Genomic DNA, 25230 nt, shown 5'->3' with positions numbered 1-25230 from the left:
TGTCCATTGAGTCAGTGATGCCATCCAACCACCTCATCCTCTGTCGTCCCCTTCTCCTCCCGCCTTCAATCTTTCCCAGCATCAGGGCCTTTTCCAGTGAGTCAGTTCTTCGCATCAGGTGGCCAAAGTATTGGAGTTTCACCTTCAGTGTCAGTCCTTCCAATGAATATTCAGGACTGATTTCCTTTAGGATGGACTGGTTGGATCTCCTTGCAGTCCAAGGGACACTCAAGAGTCTTCTCCAACACCACAGTTCAGAAGCATCAATTCTTCGGCACTCAGCTTTCTTCACAGTTCAACTCTTACATCCATACATGACTACTGGAAAAAACATAGCCTTGACTAGATGGACCTTTGTTGGCAAAGTAATGTCTCTCCTTTTTAATATGCTGTCTAGGTTGGTCATAGGTTGGTTTCTTCCAAGGAACAAGTGACTTTTAATTTCATGGCTATAGTCTTTTCTTTTCACAGCTATTTGTAAGCCCTCCTCAGACAGCCATTTTGCTTTTTTGCATTTCTTTTTCTTGGGAATGGTCTTGATCCCTGTATAATATCACAAACCTCCATCCATAGTTCATCAGGTACTCTGTCTACCAGATCTAATCCCTTGAATCTATTTCTCACTTCCACTGTATAAGTGTAAGGGATTTTATTTAGGTCATACCTGAATAGTCTAGTGGTTTTCCCTGTTTTCTTCAACTTAAGCCTGAATTTAGCAATAAGAAGTTCATGATCTGAGCCACAGTCAGCTCCCGGTCTTGTTTTTGCTGACTGTATAGAGCTTCTCCATCTTTGGCTGCAAAGAATATAATCAATCTGATTTCAGTATTGACCATCTGGTGATGTCCATGTGTAGAGTCTTCTCTTGTGTTTTTGAAAGAGGGTGTTTGCTATGAACAGTGCATTCTCTTGCAAAACTCTATTAGCCTTTTCCCTGCTTCATTCTGTACTCCAAGGCCAAATTGCTTTCTATATTTGTAGTCAATTTTTTTGCCTTAAAAATAAAAAAATAAAAGCAAAGGAAAAGGAAGGGGGGAAAGGTTGTCTGAATGCTTTTTCTACTTCATGATACCCAATTCCAATTGCTGATCAGACTGTCCTCTGAACTTCTTAAATGAGAGACTCATTTCTTATATAAAATTTTTATATCTTTAACAAATATTCAGACTACATTTAAAAAGACTGAAAATTGTGCTCATATTCAGGCATACTTACATTTATTAATTATGGATACATATCACAAAATTAGGTCAATAATGAATGAATACATATATCCCCATATATGTGTGCTTGAAAATCTCTATAAAATCAGTAATTACCGTAAGTGGTCTCTCAACTTATCACACACAAACAAGTAACTGAGAAGCAAGGAACTTTCCGTTTGAATCACCATTTTCTACTTGACTAGTTTCATTCACATATAAAATAAATTAGAATGTGGCTGAACAGTCAGCATGTTAATTGCTCTCCGAACAAGTATTAAATGTGTCATTATTATCTAAATAATGAAAAGCTGTGGTGTGATTTCAATATGGAATAACCTGCCCTTGGCTTTTATTTATTGAGAGATGTAATATCACTTCAATTGCTTTCAGTCAGATGTGACATCTTCTGTACACTGATAGATGTATTATTGATATACATGGTCTTGATGTGCTGTAACAGATTATCTCTTTTATCTCTGATTAAAGTGAATTATCACATTGCAACAGCTACTCTCCCAGTTGTCAGTTGCACAGGCAGCTTACCCCTTATTCACCAGGATATTTCAACTTTAAAACGAGCGATCAGGGAGCACATCTGTGCTTCTAGGTGTGTAACAAGAAATATAAACTTCTACTCCTCTACAGGAGAACGCTATTCGTTTGGCCTGCCTTCTTTCCACTCTCGTGACAACAGCCCAATTTTCCTTTGGCGCATCTCCTCTGCCTTACCTTCAGTCTTTGTGATATGACTGGGGCTGGTGATAACTGTCCCTCAACCACCTCATATCGAAGACTAGGAATATGAGTAAACTTGACCAATGAACTTATTGCATGACCCATTCACAATGAATGGCTCAGAGTAAGGGACATAAACCCATCAGTGAATCAGAATCATCTTCTGGACTGGGTTGGTACAAAAAAGAGTAAAATGGTGAGTTGGACTAAGAAAGAGACCCACATCTTGATGACAGTTTTTCATCCTTTGGATTTAACTATGACTGCCTCTGAAGACTGCCCTGGAGAAGGGAATGGCAACTCACTGCAGTATTCTTGCCTGGAGAATCCCATGGACAGAGGTACCTGGCTGGCTACAGTCCATGGGGTCACAAAGAGCGACTAACGTGCATACACACACACACACACACACACACACACACACACAAACACACACACATCTCTCTGAAGACCTACTCTTGGACCATTCAATTACATAGACTATTCAATTCCCCTTCTTTTTAAAAAATGGATAGAGATTTTCAGTCACTTACAACCAATAGACTTGTAATTAACATGCCCATGGCCTGATTTTTTTTTTTTTTTCCTGTTTGGAGAGTGTATTATTCAAGATAAGATAAACTCTGATTACATAACAAATGAAATCTGAAATCTCGATTATTTAACACAACAGAGATTTCATTATGGGCTCATAGTTTATCTAATAGTCCAATACTGGTTGGACTGCCTTCATAAATGGCATAGGTATGTTATTAATATGTGGGCACATACTTTCCAAGGTCCTCCCAGTCTAGGATGGGGGAGAAGAAGACATCCTGGTGAAACAGATCGCCAATCCAGGTTGGATGCATGAGACAAGTGCTCGGGGCTGGTGCACTGGGATGACCCAGAGGGATGGGATGGGGAGGGAGGTGGGAGGGGGATTCAGGATGGGGAACACATGTAAATCCATAGATGATTCATGTCAATGTATGGCAAAAACCACTACAATATTGTAAAGTAATTAGCGTCCAACTAATAAAAATAATTGGGAAGAAAAATAAAATAAAATGAGGAACCACAGGACTTCCCTGGTGGTCCAGTGGCTAAGAATTCATCTTCCAAGGCAGGGGCCATGGGTTTGATCCCTGATTGGGAAACAGATCCCACATGCTGCGGAAAAACTAAGCCTGCGTGCCGCAACTACTGAGCCCCTGCATCTCAACTAGAGAGAAGCCCACACGCTGTAACAAAAGATCCTGCATGCTGCAACTAAGACCAACACAGCCGATAAATAAATATTTTAAAAAGTCATTAAAAAAGAAGCCACTGGGAAAAGAAAAAAGAAAGAAAGCATCCCGGCTCCTCAGTGGCTTGGACTACATACGACACTGTCACTGCAGCTCACAGCCCATTGTCCAGTCTGATCACCCAACATCAGACTAAGGAAGGCTGGGGAAATGCAGGCAAGCACATGCGTGCTCACTGAGCGGTACTCTCTGTATCACTCAGGGTCCTACAGAGAAGAATAACCATAGAGATGTGTGTGCGTGTGTATGGGGAGAGAGAGCTTAAGGAGTTGGTTCACGTAATCGTGGGGGCTGGTAAATGTGAAATCCAAAGGCCAGCAGGCTAGAAATTCAGACAGGCTCTGGTGAGGTGGGGTCACCTCAGAGACTGTGGACACGTGACCCCAGGTACAGGGTCTGGGATGAGTGTTACCTTGGAGCTTGTGGAGGGGTGACCCCAGCAGCAGGGGCTAGCTAGGAAGGGGCCTCACCCTGGAGCTCGAGGACACGTGAGCCTAGGTTCAGGGTCTGGGAGGGGTGTCACGCCACAAACTGTGGATATGGGATCCCAGGCGCAGGGTTTGGGGGTGGTCACCCTGGAGATGTGGACATGTGAACCCTGGGGCAGGGTTGGGAGGAGGTCACCCTGGAGACTGTGGTCGTGTGTCCCCAGGTGCACGGAATGGGAAGTGGGGTCACCCTGGAAACTGTGGGTATGAGGCCCCAGGTACAGGGTCTTGAGGGTGGGGTCATACTCTGGAATATATTCAATAGCGTGAGCCAACTGGATCTTTAAACCAAAGGTATTTTAAGCAAAGGAATGGCATGACTCATGATATATACTTTGGATGATTCATGATACATACTCTGTAAGTATCAAGTTGATACAATCTCAAAAAATGAACAATAACTCCTTTTTAAGAAAACCTCAGGTTTTGCTCTTATGCCCTTTAATTGGATCAGGTCCACCCATATTACTTAAAGTCAATTGATTATAGATGTTTCATGCATGTGTGATAAGTCGCTTCAGTTGTGTCCGATTCTTTGTGACCCTAAGGACTGTAGCCCTCCAGGCTCCTCTGTCCATGGGATTCTCCAGGCAAGAATCCTGGAGTGGGTTGCCATCCCCTCCTCCAGTAGATCTTCCTGACCCAGGAACTGAATTTGTGTCTCTTATGTCTCCTGCATTGGCAAGCAGGTTCTTTACCACTAGCGCCACCTGGGAAGCCCCTAATAAATGTTAACTAAATTGAGGCATCATTGACACAATGGACATTACTCTGTCCCAGAGTCCATAACTCTGGGAGATAGTGAAGGACAGGGAAGATGGGTGTGCTGCAGTCCATGGCATCACAAAGAGCTGGACACGACTTAGCAACTGAACAACAACAGTAGCTAGATTATGTCTGGCTGAATCACCATATACTACAGCCTAGCCAAGTCGACATATAAAACTAACCACCACACTATCTCTGCCAAAGATCCAATGCACTTATTTTTCATTTTCTTCTCATTACATTGCTGTGGGAATAAGTATCTCTGCTTTCTGGTGGGGATTATAGGCATGTCCCATTATTCAACATATTCTGAGTATCTCCTTCTATTCCATGAGGCTAAATATTTTAACAATAATAAAAATATTCTTCTGGTCTTCAGAATGCTAATTCATTTCTGTAATCTTAGTGAAATTCTAGGTCTGTAATTTAAACTGATTTCATTTACATCTTTATTAATTCATTCAATTAATATTTTTCAGTTATCTACTGTAACCTAGCATGCCAGAGGTCATCTTTTCCTGGTAGACATCTGCATCTTCACAATGAGAAGAAATCAATAACTGTGGTAAGAATTTATGCTCTGTCACAAATCATCCCCAAATTTGAAGGCTTTAAGGAAGAAACACTATGTTTCATGGTTTCTATGGGTCAGGAATTTCTGAGCAGCTTCATCGGGGAGTCTCCTGGGAGTGCAGTCAGATGTTGACTGGGCTGCGGTCATTAGACGGCTTGATCAGGACTGCAGGCCCTGCTCCCAAGGTTGCTCATCACTTACTTGGCAGGGGGCTGCTGGCTGCAGCAGGATTCTTTCCTTGTTCTCTACACGGGCCTCCTCAAAGGGTTTCCATTGCTCCATACAGTAAGCTTCCCCAGGAGAGATCCAGAAGACCAGCACAAAAGCTTCAATGCCTTTTATCACCTCGGCTTGGAATATCACACACTTTCATTTCCAGTGAATCCATTGGTCACACAGACCAGCCGTAAACTATGTGGGAGAAGACCACAAAGGAACATAGAGTCCAGGAGGTAAGGATCCTGGGGGCCAGCTTGGAGGTCAGCTATCACAGTGGCGCATGCCAGTCCCTTGCTTGCAATACCTTTGGTTTAAAGATCCAGTTGTCTCACGCTATTGAATATATGGCTCCATAATTCACATATTCAGGTCTAACTAGATCATGAGCTGAGGTTTTAGTTTATTTTAGCATGGATCTAAAACTGTGATGATCAGTTTTTTGTGTGGATCAAAAAAGCTTCAGACCACCTTATCTGCCTCCTGAGAAACTTGTAGGCAGGTCAGGGAGCAACAGTTAGAACTGGACATGGAACAACAGACTGGTTCCAAATTGGGAAAGGAGTACGTCAAGGCTATATGTTGTCACCCTGATTATTTAACTTACATGCAGAGTACATCATGCAAAATGCCAGACTGGATGAAGCATAAGCTGGAACCAAGACTGCCAGGAACAACACCAATAACCTCAGATATGCTGATGACACCACTCTAATGGCAGAAAAATGAAGAGGAACTAAAGAGCCTCTTGATGAACATGAAAGAGAGTGAAAAAGCTGGCTTAAAACTCAACATTCAGAAAACTAAGATTATGGCAACCAGTCCCATCACTTCATGACAAATAGATGGGGAAACAGTGGAAACAGTGACAGACTTTATTTTGGGGGGCTCCAAAATCACTGCAGATGGTAACTGCAGCCATGAAATTAAAAGACACTTGCTCCTTGGAAGAAAAGCTATGACAAACCTAGACAGTGTTTTAAAAAGCAGAGACATTACTTGGCCAACAATGGTCCATCTTGTCAAAGCTATGGTTTTTCCAGTAGTCAGGTATGGATGTGAGAGTTGGACCATAAAGAAGGCTGAGCACCGAAGAATTGATGCTTTTGAACTGTGGTGCTGGAGAAGACTCTTGAGAGTCCCTTGGACTGCAAGGAAATCAAATCAGTCAATCCTAAAGGAAATCAACCCTGAATATTCATTGAAAGGAGTGAAGCTGAAGTTCTGATACTTCAGCCACCTGATAGAACCAGCTGGCTCACTAGAAAAAAACTCTGATGCTGGGAAGGATTGAAGGCAGGAGGAGAAGGGGACGACAGAGGATGAGATGGTTGGATGGCATCATCAAGTCAATGGACATGAGTTTGAGTAAGCTCCAGGAGATTGTGAAGGACAGGGAGGCCTGGTGTGCTGTGGTTCATGGGGTCACAAACAGTCGGACACGACTGAGCGACACACACCAACAGAACACTTGCCTTTGGTAAGAGCAGCAAATGGGGAAAAAAAGCATTCCTTTCCTCACTGGATTGATAGCTCAGCAATTCTCTAAGATTCAGCGGAAGGCCATAGACATCAAACACTAACACACACACACACAAGCAATCATTCACCTCAGCACCAACATTATTACCTTAGGACCCCCCCCCCCCACCTCTTACACAAGTAGAAGTGTACTATCTTTGGTCACAGAACCAATATAGTTAATAACTATTATTTGGACATTATACTTAATAGGGCAAATAGATGTAACATAGGCTGATTTCTGTATCTTGGATGTGTCTGGAATTTCCATCTTACTGCAATTAAAATGTCCAAAATATTCAGTTTCAGTTCAGTTCAGTTACTCAGTCGTGTCTGACTCTTTGAGACCTCATGGATTGCAGCACACCAGGCCTCCCTGTCCATCACCAACTCCCAGAGTTTACTCAAACCCATGTCCATTGAGTCGGTGATGCCTTCCAACCATCTCATCCTCTGTCATCCCCTTCTCCTCCCACCTTCAATCTTTCCCAGCATCAGGGTCTTTTCAAATGAGTCAGCTCTTTGCATCAGGTGGCCAAAGTATTGGAGTTTCAGCTTCAGCATCAGTCCTTCTAATGAATACTCAGGACTGATTTCCTTTAGGGTGGACTGGTTGGATCTCCTTGCAGTCTAAGGGACTCTCAGGAGTCTTCTCCAGCACCACAGTTCAAAAGCATCAATTCTTTGGCCCTCAGCCTTCTTTCTGGTCCAACTCTCACATCCATGCATGACTACTGGAAAAACCATAGCTTTGACCAGATGGAACTTTGTTGGCAAAGTAATATCTCTGCTTTCTAATATACTGTCTAGGTTGGCCATAACTTTTTTTCAAGGAGCAAGTGTCTTTTAATCTTATGGCTGCAGTCACTATCTGCAGTCTCAAACAAGATACAAATGTGAACAGAACCACATTTTATTTACTTTGTTGTAATGGGTGCAAAACTGAACTGCAACACTGAAGATCATGAGAACTCTTAGTCTCGGGAGCTCTAATAGAATAAAAAATTGTGATAATTGCCACTATGGGTATAATCAATTTAGGTCTGGGTAATGTCAGTGAAAGCAATGGCACCCCACTCCAGCACTTTTGCCTGGAGAATCCCATGGATGGAGGAGCCTGGTGGGATATAGTCCATGGGGTCGCGAAGAGTCAGACACAACTAAGCAACTTCACTTTCACTTTTCACTTTCATGCACTGGAGAAGGAAATGGCAACCCACTCTAGTATTCTTGCCTGGAGAATCCCAGGGACGGGGGAGCCTGGTGGGCCGCCGTCTACGGGGTCACACAGAGTCGGACACGACTGACGTGACTTAGCAGTAGCAGCAATGTCAGCAGTTTAGTTCTAGTTTTTACTTTCATCAGTTGTAGTGATAAACCAGCTTTTTATCAATATCTGTCCCAGAAAAAAATTTAGATAGGAAAAAATGCTTTTTTTTTAATCCATCATATAAATTCAAGGAATCATTCTCAGCTTTCTCCCCCCAATTCTACAGGACTTCTAAGTCTATTTACATTTGGACCCCAACCCTTGGATTCAGAATCTATTCAAGTTCAATATTAAACCAGGTAATTGAGCTAATCATGTCACAAAAGCTTATTTAAAAAGATGTTCAGAATAAACTATTTATAAAAACCTTGAGTTAGTTGGCCAAAGAAATATTTAAAATTTTTCAAAATTAAATAATCAATACTGTATTACTTAAATGGAAAATTGATAACACAATAGGTTTTAATGATCTAAGTAATGGAAAATTATAATAAAATTTCTTTAAAATTTTTTCAACATCCTGATATTTTTCCATATTCGTTCTATTGTATATACTTTCAAAGGAATTAATGTCAATGGAATAATTAAAGAATGAAAATGACCTCATTTATATCCAATGCTCCTTTTCTCAAGGCTTTATTCTTCCAGTTTACATAGTCTTTGGATTAAAGCCAGAAATTTTTTTTTTTCTTGGCTAAAAATAATAGCTTTTCTAGTTCTTTCAGAATAAACAGAAACAGGACAGTGGTACGTTGTCTCATCATCATAAACCTAAGCTTCAAAAGAAAATAATAAAACCATATCCAACTAATCTAAACTGCCAAACTGAAATAAGTTTCCATTTATTTCAAATGTCCAGAACAAAAACACTAGTGCTTCAGTTAAAAACAAACACGCAGCATAATTACATTGTTGATATGACTATATAATAATGTATCCCATCAACTCCAGTCAAACCTGAGTGATCAAATCTCTAGATTTTCTTGAGTTCACAGCAGGCAAGAACTTCACTGACAGTATTAAATCATCCATAGGAAATCTTACAATTACACTGTTACTTCTATGCTATATCAAGCTACACTCGACTATACTTGCTTGCTTTTTTAAAAACGTAAATAAAAGAAAATGTAAAACTTATCCTCAAGTTTCACATGTGCTGAGAATAATACAGAAGATAAACTTAAGTGGTGAATATTAGTTGTCTATTGAAATGTAACAAATTATCCCCAAATTTACTGCCAGTAAACAATAGTATTATCTCATTGCTCTTCCAGGTCAGGAATTTGGGCACAGCTTAACTGAATCCTTGACTCTGGATCTCACGAGGGTCATCTCTGAAGGCCAAAGTTAAGCTGTCATCCTGCCATCCAAGTCTGCAGTCAGTTTAAAACCTGACTAGTGGTGAAACTATTGCTCAGCTCATTTCAGTGACTGTTGGCGGGATTCAATTCCTCTCTAGCTGTTGGCTTAATGCCTTAGTTTCTCATTTACTGTTGGCCAAACACCACCCTCAATTCTTTACCCCACAGGCACCTCCCACAGGGTAGCTCTCAACTTGACAGCTTGCTTCATCAGCGCAAGCACGTAAGTAGAACCAAAGCAAGACAGAAAATCCAGATTTTGCCCCTTAACCTCAAAGTGACATCCCGTCTCTTTTGACTGTTCTAGGTATTAGAAGAAAGCCACTGGCTCCAACTCACGTAAAAGAGGAAGGGATTATACAAATTGTGAACAAGAGGAGGTGGGGAACTTCCCTGGTGGTACAGTGGATAGAAATCTGCCTGCCAATGCAGGGGACACAGATTCGATTCCAGGTCCGGGAAGATCCCACATGCCATGGAGCAACTAAGTAAACACACCAGAACCACTGCGGCCAGCTGCTACAACTACTGAAGCCCGTGCACCTCGAGACCACGCTCTGCAGCAAGAGAAGCCACCTCAATAATAAGCACATGCACCGCAACGAAGAGTAGCCTCCACTCACCCCAGCTAGAGAAAACCCAGACACAGCAATGAAGACCCAGCACAACCAAAACTAAATAAACAAAGATAAATTTCCTAAAAAATAGTTTAAAGAGGAGATGGGGATTTCAAAACACTCTACCATAGGCTGCTACTAAACTCAAGGGGTTGCCTGAGTTTAATAATGTCCCCAACATTTATATCCTTCCCAGCACTTTAGAATGTGACCTTGTTTAGAACCGAGGTTGTTACCCTTGAAATTGGTTATGCTAAATTTAGGTCATACCATAGCAGAGTGACCCGTCAATCCAATGACCAGTGTCCTCATAGGAAAAGAAGAGACACAGGGAGAATGCCGGGTGGCGGCCCAGGCAGAGACGGAGGGATGCATCTGCAAAGCCAAGGGATGCCGAGGAGTTCCAGCAACCATCAGGATCTAGGAGGAGGTAAGGAAGGATCCTGGGCTTCCCTGGTGGCTCAGACGGTAAAGAATCTGCCTGCAATGCAGGAGACCCAGGCTCAGTCCCTGAGTATTCTAGGACCTGTGACCCCCTTCTAACAAATAGAAAATAGCAAAAGTGATGGGCTGTCTCTCTCACAATTATAGTATGTCATATCAGTGTCCTGCTAGAGACTCTTTCTCTCTACTGCTGACTTTGACGAAGCCAGTTGCCATGACTCCCACAATTGCAAATAAGTGAACTCTGTGAACAACCTGAGAAATACAGGAAGTGGACTCCTGCATTCAGGCCTTAAGATGAGAACCTAGACAAGCAGAAGCCCTGACTATACAGCCTTCTGAAATGCTAAGTGGGGGCCACAACAAACACATGCTCAGACTCCTGACCCATAGAAACTCTGAGATAATGAGTTGTTTGAAGCTGCTGTTTGTGGTAATATGTTTTGCAGCAATAGATAAGTAATATCCAACTTGATTCTTCTTATTTTAAGCATGATAATGCCTTATTTGAGTTATAATCATCATGTTATCATTAAACATTTTTTAATACTTTTTTTTTTATAGATCAGTTCCAGGTTTACAACAAAAGAGGAAGGAGATACAGAGATTTCTCACATACCTCCTGTCCCCACACAGGCATAGTCTCTGTTATTATCAACATTACTCATCAGAATGGTATTATACATTTTTTTTTCTCAAGGATGAATCTACACTGACACATCATAATCACCCCAAGTCCATAGTTTATCATAAGTTTAGCTCTTGGTGTTGTGTATTCTGTGGGTTTAGACAGATGCGTAATGACATACATCCATCATCTGAGTATCATACAGATTACTTTTACTGCCCTAAAAATCCTCTGTACTCTTCCATTATTTTTAATAATATATTGCTTTTAAACTATTGATTGTTTTTTAATGAATCAGTTACCTAATGCTAACATTCAACACTAAAAAGTAAAAGAACTTCATCTAATTAAAAAGCCTTTTGTATATTACTCTTAGGATTAAGAGATTTCCCCAAGTTGGGAAGTGAATAACTTAGAGATATTTGTATTACTTTTAGCAATGCTAATATGATACTATCTTATGCCTAGAAGATTCAACTCTCTAGTTCTCTCAATTTAAACTACTATGAAAATTCAAACCATACAGCACATCACAATGTCACTTGGCCTTCACTAAGATGTAAGTCACGTAAACATAAAGGCACACTCCACAGAAATTATGGAGCCATTCCCAGTTACAAGTGTTCAACCAGATGATCCAGATTATGTTTATCCTGCTTATATTACAATTTCAGATATTATATAAACAAAACCACAAAATATAAAAATTCTAATTGATGTATATTCAAAATTTTATCCCCAAAAACTCTCCCATCTGCACTTCTCATAAAAATAGAAGAATAAAAACAACTAAAAGTGATAGTAAAAGGATAAATTGAATAATGCTAGTTCAGTTCAGTTCAGTTCAGTTCATTTGTTCAGTCGTATCTAACTCTTTGCGACCCTATGGACCACAGCACACCAGGCCTCCCTGTCCATCATCAACTCCCAGAGTTTACTCAAACTCATGTCCATTGAGTTGGTGATGCCATCTAACCATCTCATCCTCTGTCATCCCCTTCTCCTCCTGCCTTCAATCTTTCCCAGCATCAGGATCTTTTCAAATGAGTCATTTCTTTGCATCAAGTGGCCAAAATATTGGAGTTTCAGCTTCAGAGTCAGTCATCAGTGTAGAGCTGATGTGCTAGATGGGGTTCAACCTCCGCTCCTAGGAACTCCCTTTATATGCCACAGTCAATGCTCAGATCTTATGACCCTAAGACTCCGCCACCCTTCTTGGAAGTATAGACCTGGAGGAGCAGGCAGGAAAGAAACACCTCCCAACCCTCAGTAGTGACTAGCCTATCACCAAGGACAGAAGGGTCTTCTTGATAAAGCATAAAAAATAAAAACTGTCAAAGTTCCTTTGGTGAGAACTTCTACTATATTAAATTTCAAGCAACACATCTCAAAGCTGACAGCCACACAATACTATGTTATGATAATGTAGTTTTCTAAAGATCCATTATAGCTCAAATATACATTCACATTTACTTGGTAGATTTGAAGAAAAACTTGAAGTACCACACTTCAATGTATTATAAAGAGAACACTAAAAGAAAGCTGTTCTAATTCTAGGTATTTACCCAAGAGAAATAAAAACATGTCCACAAAAACATTTGTGTAGGGCTTCTGGCTTCCAGTCCAACATGTTCAGAGCTTGAAGTCATCAGGCCATCATAACAGCAAGCTTGAAGCTGAACATGCTGAAAATCAACCCTTCTTAGATTCATCAGAGAGTTGAGGTCACAGGGCAAGCCTTGCTAAGAAGAATGGAATGATCTGGTGTGTTTCAAACTGGTTCAAAACGGGATTTTTCTTCAATTTTCACTGTGAGAACCTGGCAGAGCTTTTGGAGGGAAATCTCACCAAAGTGTGGCCGTGCCCCCTGGAGGCCATAGCTCTCAGCTTTGAGCCTGCAACAAATCGTCGGTTACAGTTCAGGTTTTCTCAGCCCATACTGATTCCCGTGGAGGTTTCTGCTCCAGTAAGCGGTGGTTCTCTGTGCCTGCCTGTATGTCTCGCCAATTTCTGAGGGCACAAACACTATGTACTGCGTACATATTATCCTATCATCTTTACAGTTCTTCAATTATTTTCCCCCTATTGCAATGAAAAAACTGAAGCTTGGAAAGTTAGAACTGTGCCTAAAGTCTGAAGCAAAGCCAGGCCTTGAGTCTAGGCTGAGCCAACTCCAAAGTCTGTTCTTTGAACCAACAAACTGCATAGCCAAACTCATTTCCAAACTCATCTCTAAGTCACCAGACTTAGAACCTGAGTAAATTAGCCACCTTCTGATGGTGATGGGGGGAAAGGACTTGAGGGAAGACATGGGTGGCAGACTATTAAGGGCAAAAGTTATTACATGTAATTTTAGACCTATTACTACTTTAGTGTATCATCTTGTCTTGATAACTTTTTGAATAAAAGAAAACAAAATGGACAGACTAGATCCAGATTTTTCCCTTACGTTGGAATATATTTTTGGGCTAGACGGGATCAAAGAACACTGAAATTCTGTGGTGGTGGTGGTATGAATGTGTGTACACGCAAGAGCAGGTGTATTTTTCTGGGAAGGAGACCCAGGACTTTAGATTCTCAAGCAGGCTTAAATCCAAATAGTTTAAGATGATCTCTAAGATCCCTCTGAACTCGAGGAGTCTGTGCACCTTTCATTTTAAGCCACAGTTCTTCTTTACCTTCACTTCCATCCATTATATAGATAATTTACATTCCTCCCAAAATATAACATTTTACAGGAAAAGAACAGGAATAACTTTCCATTTTGAAATACAATGCTTGAAAAGCTCTCTGGTGGATGTTTATACTGTGTCTGAAAATTGCATCTACATCTTTGAACAAATGCACTGGATGGATAAATATATGGTCATTTTCCCTATCACAATTACCTAAAATATTACCTAGGTGTGCTAACATATATTCACTTTATATAGTTAGAGAAGTTCTGGACAAAAGCAGAGAAGTAGAACCCATTTGTTGAAGTTAGAAAATCTGGAAATTTTTTTTTAGTGATTTTTAAGAAACTTTTTTAAACCAAAGTGAAAAACCTATTTTTTTTTTTCCTTTGAAGAAACGCCTCCTATGTTCTGAGAGGAAATGTTTTGTTAAGCATTTTTTTAGCCAGACAGTTATGACAAGAATCTTCACATACTCTCAGCGAAACCCTGAAATGAGTAAATAATCCAGAGCAAGATACTTAAGGCTGGATTTGTGAAACCTAAGCATTCCCTGAGGATTCTAAGAAAGACCTGGGGAGGATATTGGGCTTCCATTAGTTGTACATTTGGGACTTGACGATGTCCACTGAATTTTCAGTGGAGCTGGATCTCTCATAAGGACAGATACACGAAAACAAACAAGCTGTGATACGCTGGTACATGTTTCACAACTGACTTTCCAAGAAAACTGAAAAGCCCTGATTTGTCGTGTTTGCTGATTTCTGAAAGACTTTCTGAGACAGCAAGAGTAAAAATAAACTTGTCTTGAAAAACAAAAAGCAGCCCTTGCTGCTAGGCAGGTTGAAAAGACAAATGTATACAGTCAGCAAAGTTAAGGAACAAATTGCTTCTCCCAAGGTTATGTGGCTGTGGAATGTCAAAACAGTCTCCTCTATGAGTGATCACCACTTTCTCACCAATGACACTCCCAGATGTCTTTGGTTGTTCCCGGTTGGGAACATAACCCCTAGTAAATCCCCACTCCTGCTAATCCTGCCTCAGAAACAGCAGCCAACCCAGAAGGGATCTCCCCTGCCCTTAGCCATCCTCAGAATCTTCCGGCAGGACCAGCGCTTCTACCATGTTCTCCACCCCTTTGTCCAGGGTGGGCTCCAGCAGAGCTTCTCGGACTGTGCTGCCTGACTGTGCGTCAGTCAGTAAATCAGAGTTTGCAGGAAGAGAAGGGGTGACAGAGGATGAGATGGTTAGATGGCATCACCAACTCAATGGACATGAATTTCAGCAAACTCTTAGAGATAGTGAAGGACAGGGAAGACAGCATACTGCAATCCATGGGGTTGCAAAGAGTCAGACATGACTTTGCAACTGAACAGAACAACAACAGACTAGATGGCTAATGAGGTTTTAACATTTTCATACTGCTAATGTTTCCACCAGAGCTGATTGTAAGCTGCCAACTGCCAGGTCCCTGAACACAATTTGGGAAGAAATGAGCACAATCAACCGAAGTAGGTAAACCTGGCTGCACTGCCCAGGCTACACTCTCAACAACCACAGAAAAGAGATGTTTTAATCTCCATCCTATAGATGAGGAAACAGGCTCAGAGCTTACATTAAACAATATAAATTGTTTAAGGTCACAAAGCTGGTGACAGAATCACTATTTAAATCTGTGTCAATTTGATTAAAATACTAAGATCTTTTAACTAACCCCACACTTTAATATGTTCAAATATTGTCTCTTCTTATATGAATGTCACGGGTATAGTTCTTTCCGTAGACTGCACATTCCATTGTTGATACAGACGGCACTTTGTAATTCTCTTGTAAATCTTTCACACACTGTATGGTAGCTGTATAACTTTAGGCAAAATATTTACTGTCTTTAAGTCTCAGCTTCCTCATCTGTAAAATGGGGACAAATACAGCGCTTACCCCACAGGACTGTTGTATGGATTTTAAAATTAGTACATGTATATTGTTTAGTATAATGACTGAAGTGAAAAGTGAAAATATAAGTCACACAGTCGTGTCCAACTCTTTGTGACCCAATGGACTACATGTAGCCTGCCAGGCTCCTCTGTCCATGGAATTCTCCAGCAAGAATACTGGAGTGGGTAGCCATGCCCTTTTGCAGGGGATTTTCCTGACCCAGTGCTCAAACCCGGGTCTCCCTCATTGCAGGCAGAATTCTTTACCATCTAGGTATTTTAAAATATGTTATTAAAATTATAATGCTGAATATGTAAAGGGCTGCACATCATACTTATGGACATTCAACCTAATAAGGCTCTATAATTCTCTTAGAAACACTTTTAGATTTTCATATACAGGTCAGAAGGTTTAAAAAATCTTTCTTGGGAATCCCTGGTGGTTTAGAGGTTAGGACTCTAAGGTCTCACTGTCAGGGGCCAAGTTCACTCCCTCATTGAACTAAAACCCCACAAGTTGTGCAGCCCAGTCAAAAAAATAAAAATAAATAAAAAACCTTTCTATAATCCTGTTTCCATTATCTATTGTTGCTTTACAAACCTAAACTTATTGGTTTAAAACCACAATGATCCACTATTTTCATCTTTTTGTGGGTTGAATGGATGGTTCTAGTCTATGTAGTGTCAGCTAAGGGCTCTCATTTGGTGACATTCAATTGCAAACTTGATTCAGATACCTTGGTTTTCTTCCTCCTAGAAGAAGTGCTGTTTCCTCCTCTAAGGCCATTCCGTATGGCTTCTCTCTATAGCATCATAGCCTAGGCTTCCTTACACTGTGATATCTGGGTTCCAATATGGAGTTTTCTAAGAGAACAACTTGAACCTGCATGTCCTCAACAAGCCTTGCGTGTATCAGGTTTTTTAATGTCCTTTGACTACAGTCACTTATGAGGTCAAGCCCAGAGCACTTGTGGGAGTGGACACACAAAGGCTTTAGTTTTGAGAAGCCACCAAAGCAACAGCCTGCCACAGATTCCTATGCATATTCATGTGTAAGTCTCTTTCAGAATCAATGAGAAGATGACAAATAACTGATTTCATAGAGGGAGTCTTTAGTCCTGTGAATAACGAAAGCAGAATCAGAACTGACAAAAAGTTCCCATCAGTCTGATTACCTGTGCCACATGTGCGTGGCCCTATCACACGATGAAAATTTAGAAATAATGGCAACGTCATTTTAATGAGCTAGGGAGATAGGAATATATGATGATTCCACAGGTACCAATTTTAGTCCACCTCTTTATGGACAAAAAAAAAGTGTCACAGATTATCTAATCATCCATCTAACCACACACAGACACATAACATCATCGTCATTAGAGTTGCCATTATAACCATTACATTTTTATTAACATTTTCTCCCTGAAATTTCCATTTGAAAGCCAATGGTAATTTTATTTTGAAATCAGTCCTAACTATGAATGGCTCCATTACATATTTTGATTCTTAAATCAGCCTCCCATGATAAAAGCTGGCCTGTTTTACTTTTTCTTTTATTCCTTCCTCTGACCTTCTGGGGATAAAAAAGAAAAAGACCATTAGAAAGAAAAAAAAAAAAGCTATTATTGTACATCTACTATAATTATAAACAAGATTCAATTACACTGCTCTAAAATATTCATTGCAAATTTATGATTTAAAGGTATTTCATTTCTTATTCATGTGTAGTTCCCATACTCACAGTATAAATATTTACAGTTAATTATGGAAAATTTCACACATTAGTCCCAGGAGCGTGAAAATATATTAATAAATTTACATTAATAAGTGATTCTTTGAAAAATTATTAGAAGTGGGAAAAGAAAAGACTTTAAAGTAACTATGGTAGCCAGAGGCTTAAACTTTGGGGCTCTTATTCACCCAGGGCCTTTCCAAGGCTATGTTCACATAATTGTATGCTTTTGTAAAAATCACAAAATGAAGATATTATATCTTAAGGTCCTTTGCCTCTTTCTCTGAATTCCTTTCCATCACATGTCCCCTCAAGTTGGGTGGTATTGGAGTAACTGTAGGGTTTTTAGACTCTGTAAGGAAAGTTAAGTAGGGATACATTTAGTTTGAGTTTTGCAGGATATATTTATATGGCTTATAGTCTCATGGATATGTAGTTAAGTGATTACTAGTCATCTCAGAAAAGGAAAGACTTTCAACAAAGTCATTCCAGTCAAGACCAGGCCTGCTCCCCCATCATGACAGGAAGGTAAAAGTCAAGGTCCCATCACCATGTGAACATATCTTACAGAGTCTGGCAGGGAAGTTTGTTGGTAGTGGAGGAGAACCATGGTTTGAAATTTATAGACTAAATTATCTATATGTTCTCAAGTGATAGTCAAAAATATATACTAAAAAAACTATTGGGGGTGGGGGGGAGTAATGTACAGGTTTATCAGGCCGTTAGTTAATAAAAAGTGCATGTTTTCTTTCTAATAAAAAGTGCATGTTTTTCTTTCACCTTTTAATAAAAAGTGAATTTTGTTATGCTTGCAGTATTTTTCAGTTTTTAAACTTTTGTAATTATTGTGATTCCTCTTCTCAACCTAAATATTCACTTCCATACCTAATCTTATAGGAGTAGTTTTATAGTCTCTTCTTAAAGACAGCTCCCTAAACTGTATAAGCAAAACCTGGATCTGCTCCCAGTGATAACTAATCTCTGGCACTGTGAAATCCCCTTCTATGTGAAGGATTGGACAAAAATAAACTCATGTTGAATAAATTATTTTCTTGTTTTTGGACTTCTATTTTTCTTCTCTTCACCCATGGAGACTGATTCATTCATCTACAAAATGTGACTCTAGTCTTTCACTCTCACTTTAAATGCTAACTCCAGGGTTTTAAATGAATTTTGGCCAGAGGTAGATCATTAATCCTGACTGACTGACTACACTAGTCAGGATTTTCCTGAGAAACTACAGATCTAGATCTAGAGAGAGAGAGAGAATAGATAGATAATAGACAGATAGATACACATACAGAAAGAGGGGAAATTAAGAAATTGGATCACATAGTTATGGAAGCTGACAAGCATGAAATCTCCACAGCTTGATTTGTACCAGTCTAGGTCTGCATGCTGCAGACCCAAGAAAGCGTTGATGTTGCAGCTCAAGCCTGAAGGCAGCCTACAGGCAGAATCTCCTCTTCCTCATGGAAGTTGGTCTTTTTCTCTTAAGGCCTTCATTTGCAATGAGGTGACTATGACCCCCATTATGGGAGAGTAATTTGCTTTATCCCAAGTCTACTGATTTAGATGTTGATCTTATCATAAGATACCTTCACAGCAACATCTAGACTAGTGTTTGATCCAACATGCAACATCTGAGTCCTATGACCTAGCCAAGTCGATACATCCAATTAACCATCACATGGACGAATACATGGTGAAGGTGGGAACCAGCATTGCTACATTCACCAAACTCATGACACAAAAATAAATTTGCATATCTGATTAATTTGTGGAAGGACACATGCTATGAAACTATCAAAATTAACAAAAAGGTATCAGATAAAGAAAGCATGTTTTGCTTGTGAAGCAAACAAGTTATCAGAAGAACATATGAGGGCTTGAGTGTAGATATAGAACAGAATGTTGAGATCTTGGTCAGGTCATAAGGTTGGGAGAGTCCTACTTCAAATTGGATTTCCTCTAATTCCTTGCAGGATTCCAGAGAAACAAAGAGATTGCAACCATATGAACCAACATCCCTTATAGTTCTAATATTCTATAATTCAACTGGATGTTATTAAGTAAGATTTAGCAAAGATGGGGGAGGAATATTGAAACAAGATTGGATAATAGCTCTACATTAGATGTGTTATGCTATCATTTGACTCAAAGAGCCCATCATCTAAAAAGACAGCTTTGAGAAGCAAAGGAGGCTTAAAACCAGACACATTCATAGTCCATATCATAGTTCAGAATAGCTGATTCTCTAAATAATCTTTCAAAGAACTGCTTGTAAAGTGACTTTTAACAAGTGCTGACAGATGATAAATACAAAGTAACCCCCCTCGATCATCCAAATCTTTAACATTATAAAAATGAATTTCATGGGGTGGAAAATAATTCAAATAAATTTTATTATACTACATGTCATACTAAGCATCTTAGCAACATGAGAGTATATACATACTCTTTTTTAGATTCTTTTCCATTATAGTTTATTACAAGTATTGAATATAGTTCACTAGGCTATAGAGTAGGCCCTTATGTTTACCTATTTTATACATACTAGTGTGTATATGTTAATCCCAAACTCCTAATTTATCCCTCACCCTCCTTCCCCTTAGGTAACCACAGGTTTGTTTTCTAAGTCTATGAATCTAACTTCCATTTTGTAAATTAGCTCATTTGTATCATTTTTTAATTCCACATATAAATGATATCATATGATACTTGTCTTTCTCTATCTGCCTTAATTCACTTAGTTAACAATTTCACGAAAGACCTCAAATAGCCAAAGCAATCTTGAGAAAGAACAAAAAAAAGTGGAGGAATCATGCTTCCTGACTTCAGACTATACTATGAAGCTGCTGCTGCTGCTAAGTCGCTTCAGTCGTGTCTGACTCTGTGCGGCCCCATAGACGGCAGCCCGCCAGGCTCCCCCGCCCCTGGGATTCTCCAGGCAAGAACACGGGAGTGGGTTGCCATTTCCTTCTCCAATGTATGAAAGTGAAAAGTGAAAGTGAAGTCGCTCAGTCGTGTGCGACTGTTAGTGACCCCCTGGACTGCAGCCCACCAGGCTCCTCCGTCCATGGGATTTTCCAGGCAAGAGTACTGGCGTGGGGTGCCATTGCCTTCTCCGTACTATGAAGCTACAATAATCAAAACAATACTTTACTGGCACAAAAAAAGATATATAGACCAGTATCCTTGTTAAGAGATTTATAAGTCTTTTTGTTTAGATTTTTCCAACAAATATCATACTCTCATTCACTAGGCAGTTTAATATGATATGGTAAGGTCATGTAGCCTATCAAACCTAGTCTCCAAAAACACATTCTCTTGTTAGTAAATTGATCCTCCTCTGCATTTTGGTTAAGGTCTGTCTGCATATCTTTCTCCTATACTTCATTTACTCTCCAAGTTTATGGCCTATTTTTATCATAATCCAAATCTAATACCTCAATCAAAGATTAGACCAAGTCTTAACCCCTTAATAAATGCCAGTGCATAAAAGAGAAGCACCAAGATAATAAATCATTCAAATTTGTAACAGTGGTTTCCAAACCATCCTCTTGCAAAACACTGCCTTCCCTCATGTTGATCTGTGACATTTTAACTATTAAAATCTTAACATGGGAACTCTTCCTAATCTGCACATTTAAAAATGTAATTAGCAGATAAAAATTTTGATGTGAAAGAATTCTTTCATTTATTTAAAGTAAACTTCAGTGTCATCTAGTACCAATCAGATGACAAAACCAATGTATCAATAAATGAATATTACCCATCACTAAATTTTACACAAGCATTATCATCACTTGAAAAGAATATTCCCCATTGTACATTAATATGTCAACATTCTAATTATCCATTAGCTTCTTTTGAGTTTGGTTAGAAAAAATAAGTTTCTGACAAAAGCTCAAAGTCCACTAACAAACTGAGTTTCTTTATTCAATGTTTTAGCATTAACCTTGAATTATAACATCCCCACCAAAGTATCATCATCATATGAAACCATACAGAAACAATCAGCTTTCCAACCCACTATTATCTCTCATTTTTAAAATGCAGTATGTATTTTTCATTTTCCAGCTGTAAATTCTTAAAAATGTATGTATGGCTATGATTTTCCAGTCTTTGTATCCTCCACACCACTTATCACATCACTGACATATCAGAGATGCTTAATAAATAGTTATGACACTTTTATCTACCATTTAATGACACCCTTCAACTTTAGAAGATCTACAGCTTTTAGTCCACTACCCAACAACTGCACATGTCTTCCCAGCACCAATCTATCTGCTAATCTCTTGACCAGCATAAAGAATAACTGCAGACCAAAGTCTTGCTTTGCCTGTTTCCCACAGTGTATCCAGTCTATCTCCTCACTCTCAGTACTGAAAAATAAACAAAATGGTAACTTCACCCACCTCTTCTCTGGCAACCAGAGCTCTGGAAACCCAACATGCAGTGATTGAGAATAAGAACAGCATCAATAACATTACGAGTAATAATTACCGGGACTTACCTGGCGGTCCAGTGGCTAAGACCCTACACTCCCAATGCAGGGGGCCCAGGTTCAATCCCTGGTCAGGGAACTAGATCCCACATGCCACAATTAAGAGTTCACATGCCACAACTAGAAAAAAAAAAGATCCCACATCCTGCTGCAACAAAGGCCCTGTGTGCCACAACTAAGACTCAGTGCAGCCAAATAAATATTTTTTTGAAAAAAGAATAATAATTTATTTTAGTAGGTGCATAATTTGTTTAGGCATTGTACTAAACACTTTACAAGGATCATCTTGTTTATTCCCATTAATGCACTTAGAAGGTAAGTTTTGTAATTGGATGACTGCTTTCCACTAACCCTAAAGTAAGTCTACATGGAAGAGAAAACTAGGGTACCTGAAGAGGCCCTGCAATTGGGATAAGAAAGAGACAGCAGCCTTCATAACTAAACCCCAGACAGGCAGGAGAACAACCCAGCTATCATATGTTCCTACTCCCTTACCTTTGTTACAACTTAGAAGAAGGGGGAGAATTTTGTGTATATGGAGGAACGTGAACCCTGAAAGCACTAAGACTGTTTCCACAATAGATGGACTGAGGATTCATAATAGAAATTAATTTCAGTTATGGGAAAGTAAATGTGTATTTCTTGCATGGGTTTCCCTGGTGGCTCAATGATAAAGAACTTATCTGTCAATGCAGGAAATTCAAGAGGCCCATGTTTCATCTCTGTGTCAGGAAGATACCCTGGAGGAGAGCATGGAAACCCAATCCACTATCCTTGCCTGGAGAATTCCATGGACAGAGGAGCCTGGGGGGCTACAGTCTATGAGGTCACAAAAGAGTTGGACATGACTGAGCAACTAAACATTTCTTGCATATCTGAGATTCTAGACCTAGGTAATGATATCACTCCTATGGTTCAAGGGGGAGGTAAAAAGCTGAGATTCAGACATTTGTGCAAGACCATACAGATATTCGTTGATGGTATCTGAATTTGAAACCATAATATCTGAAACCACACTTTACTCTTTTGAGCATTGGATACCTATAAATTTTACAAATTTAATGGGAATATTTTGACATTAAAAATGTAACCTGCCTCAGTATCATTTCTCCCAGAAGTTATGTCCTTCCTGCATATCTCTGGGTCACTAAAAAATAAAGGCATAAGTGGATCTGGATAATAGCTCTGCTCTATAGAAATATAATTCAATCTAAATATAACTTAAATTTTTTTAACAGCCACAAGTAGAAAAAAAAAACTTCAAAAACAGAAGTCAAAATTAATTTTCATAATATATTTCCTTCAAAAGTAACCAAAATATTATCATTTCCAACATGTAAGCAATATTTTAAATTGTCAAATTATTCTACATTTGTTTTTACACTAAGTCTTCAATTCTGGTGAGTATTTTAAACTAAAATCACATCTCAATTCAAATTAGTCACATTTCAAATGCTCAACAGCACGTGAGGCTAATGGTGACCTTTGGACTGTGCTAAACTAGATAAAATACAATAAAGTGGTGATTTAAATTCATCACAAAGGACGCTTTTTGACCCCAATTCACATTTTCCCCAGACACTCCTTCTTCCATAAAGCGCTGTGCCCAGACCTGGTGTCCATCTTTCCCAGAACTTAATCTTCCTTTGAAAATAATTCTCAGAATTCTGGGGAGTCAAGCTTAGCCTTTTGTTTTGGTAAGACAATTTTTATTTGAAATTTTCTTCCTTCACTTTTATTAACAGCTTTATTGAGGAATAATTGGCATATAAAAATGCACTTTAGTGAAAAATTATTCTGTTTTAGTAAGGACAAGAGTTTCTCGAGTCTTTTCTGCATGTCCCGTATTAGGCTAGCTTATTTATTAATAACCCTGGTGAAGTCTTGCAACCTATGAGGAAGCACTGTCAGTATTATTTATTCCATTTCATACATCAGGAAATTGAGGTTTAGAGGGCCAATGTGACTTGTCAAAGTTATTCGCTGGTAAGTGGAGCACCTGGATTCAAAACTAGGCAGGCTGCCCCCAATAAGCAATCTTGTCTTCAGGCTACCTACCTGTAAGTGCCCATAAGACCCAGGTTTATGTTGCTGCACCATAAAATTCTAGAAGCAGAGCTGAGGAAGTGCTAGGAGCGCTGTGATATTATCACCTAGAAAAACAGAAGAAACAGATAAATGCAGACTTCTGGCTAGTCAAGCTAATCTCCCTTTAGAAAACACCTCCCCACCTACAGAGGCTTATTTGACTAATTTGACTCTATGGTCTCTTGTGGGTTTCTCTGGTGGCTCAGGCCATAAAGAATCTCCCTGCAAGGCAGGAAACCTGGATTTGATCGCTGAATTGGGAAGATCCCCTGGAGGAGGGCATGGCAACCCCCTCCGATATTCTTACCTGGAGAATGCCATGGACAGAGGAGCCTGGCAGGTTACAGTCCACGGGGTCACAAAGAGTCCTTAGTATTTGTAAACAGGAACTTTACAATAATTCTGTGTTATTTTTGCTGTGTAATGGAATGCTTCCACATTACAAGCTGGAAGTACCTTATACAACAGAAAAATGCTAGAACATCATGTTTCATGTTCTTCTCTCGTAATATACTCAAGAACTTTTGAAACTATCCTCGGAGTTTCCATGACATGCATTCTCCCCTCAAGAACAACTGCTAGAAATTTGAGAAGCGTGAGCTCCACCAGAATCTGCCATCTAAAGATACTCTCTTTTGCCTTAAAGAGAGCACCCACCCCCACCCCCCATCGCCTCATCATCACTGGAGACTAGGGAGAGAGCCCCCTGGACGTGATAGACGCAGACCATGTCTGCGCATTTCTGCAAATGGAGAAATCAGAGCTAGGAGGAATCTGTTTGCGATGGGCAGGGAGTGGGGCGGGTCGGGGAGTGCTCTTTAGGCATAGTAAGAGAGAGAAGTGAAGCTCACCATTTCTTCCGAGAAAAATGCCCAGGGTGGAGAGTGAGAAGCGGAACACCGGCAAGTGAGGTCCCCCTTGCGCGGTGAGGTCCCCTCTTCCTCCTGGTCCTGCCCCTCCTGACTCCCGGGGGGACCTGGAGCCACAGGGGCAGAGCCTTTAACGGGAACCTAAGAGAGCTGCCTGGCTGAGAGGTCAGCGCGACTCTGGGAACTCTGAAAGACGCTACAACAAGGGTAGACCTTTTTTCCCCGAAGGGAGATGAAGCCAGAACAGATTTGAGAAATCCCAGTAGGGAGTGAAACCTTGGCATGGCTGGCGCTCTGGCGCAT

The 25230-nt window shown here is 39.9% G+C and overlaps 1 long non-coding RNA gene across 1 annotated transcript in view; it reads right to left on the bottom strand.

The window, feature by feature from the left end:
* The window catches only part of LOC133062710 (uncharacterized), a 59752-nt gene extending 35328 nt beyond the window's left edge, over positions 1-24424 (bottom strand). The window contains exons 1-2 of the long non-coding RNA XR_009694242.1: positions 24366-24424; positions 24029-24123 (exon numbers count right to left, since the gene is read on the bottom strand). This is a non-coding gene — a long non-coding RNA (uncharacterized LOC133062710). The remainder of the gene's footprint in view (positions 1-24028; positions 24124-24365) is intronic.
* Between the last annotated feature and the right edge of the window lie 806 nt (positions 24425-25230).

Source organism: Dama dama, chromosome 9 (assembly GCF_033118175.1).
Source record: "Dama dama isolate Ldn47 chromosome 9, ASM3311817v1, whole genome shotgun sequence".
NCBI lineage: Eukaryota > Metazoa > Chordata > Mammalia > Artiodactyla > Cervidae > Dama > Dama dama.
The sequence above is the reverse complement of the archived record's forward strand: the minus strand, read 5'-3'. Positions and strand labels throughout refer to the sequence as shown.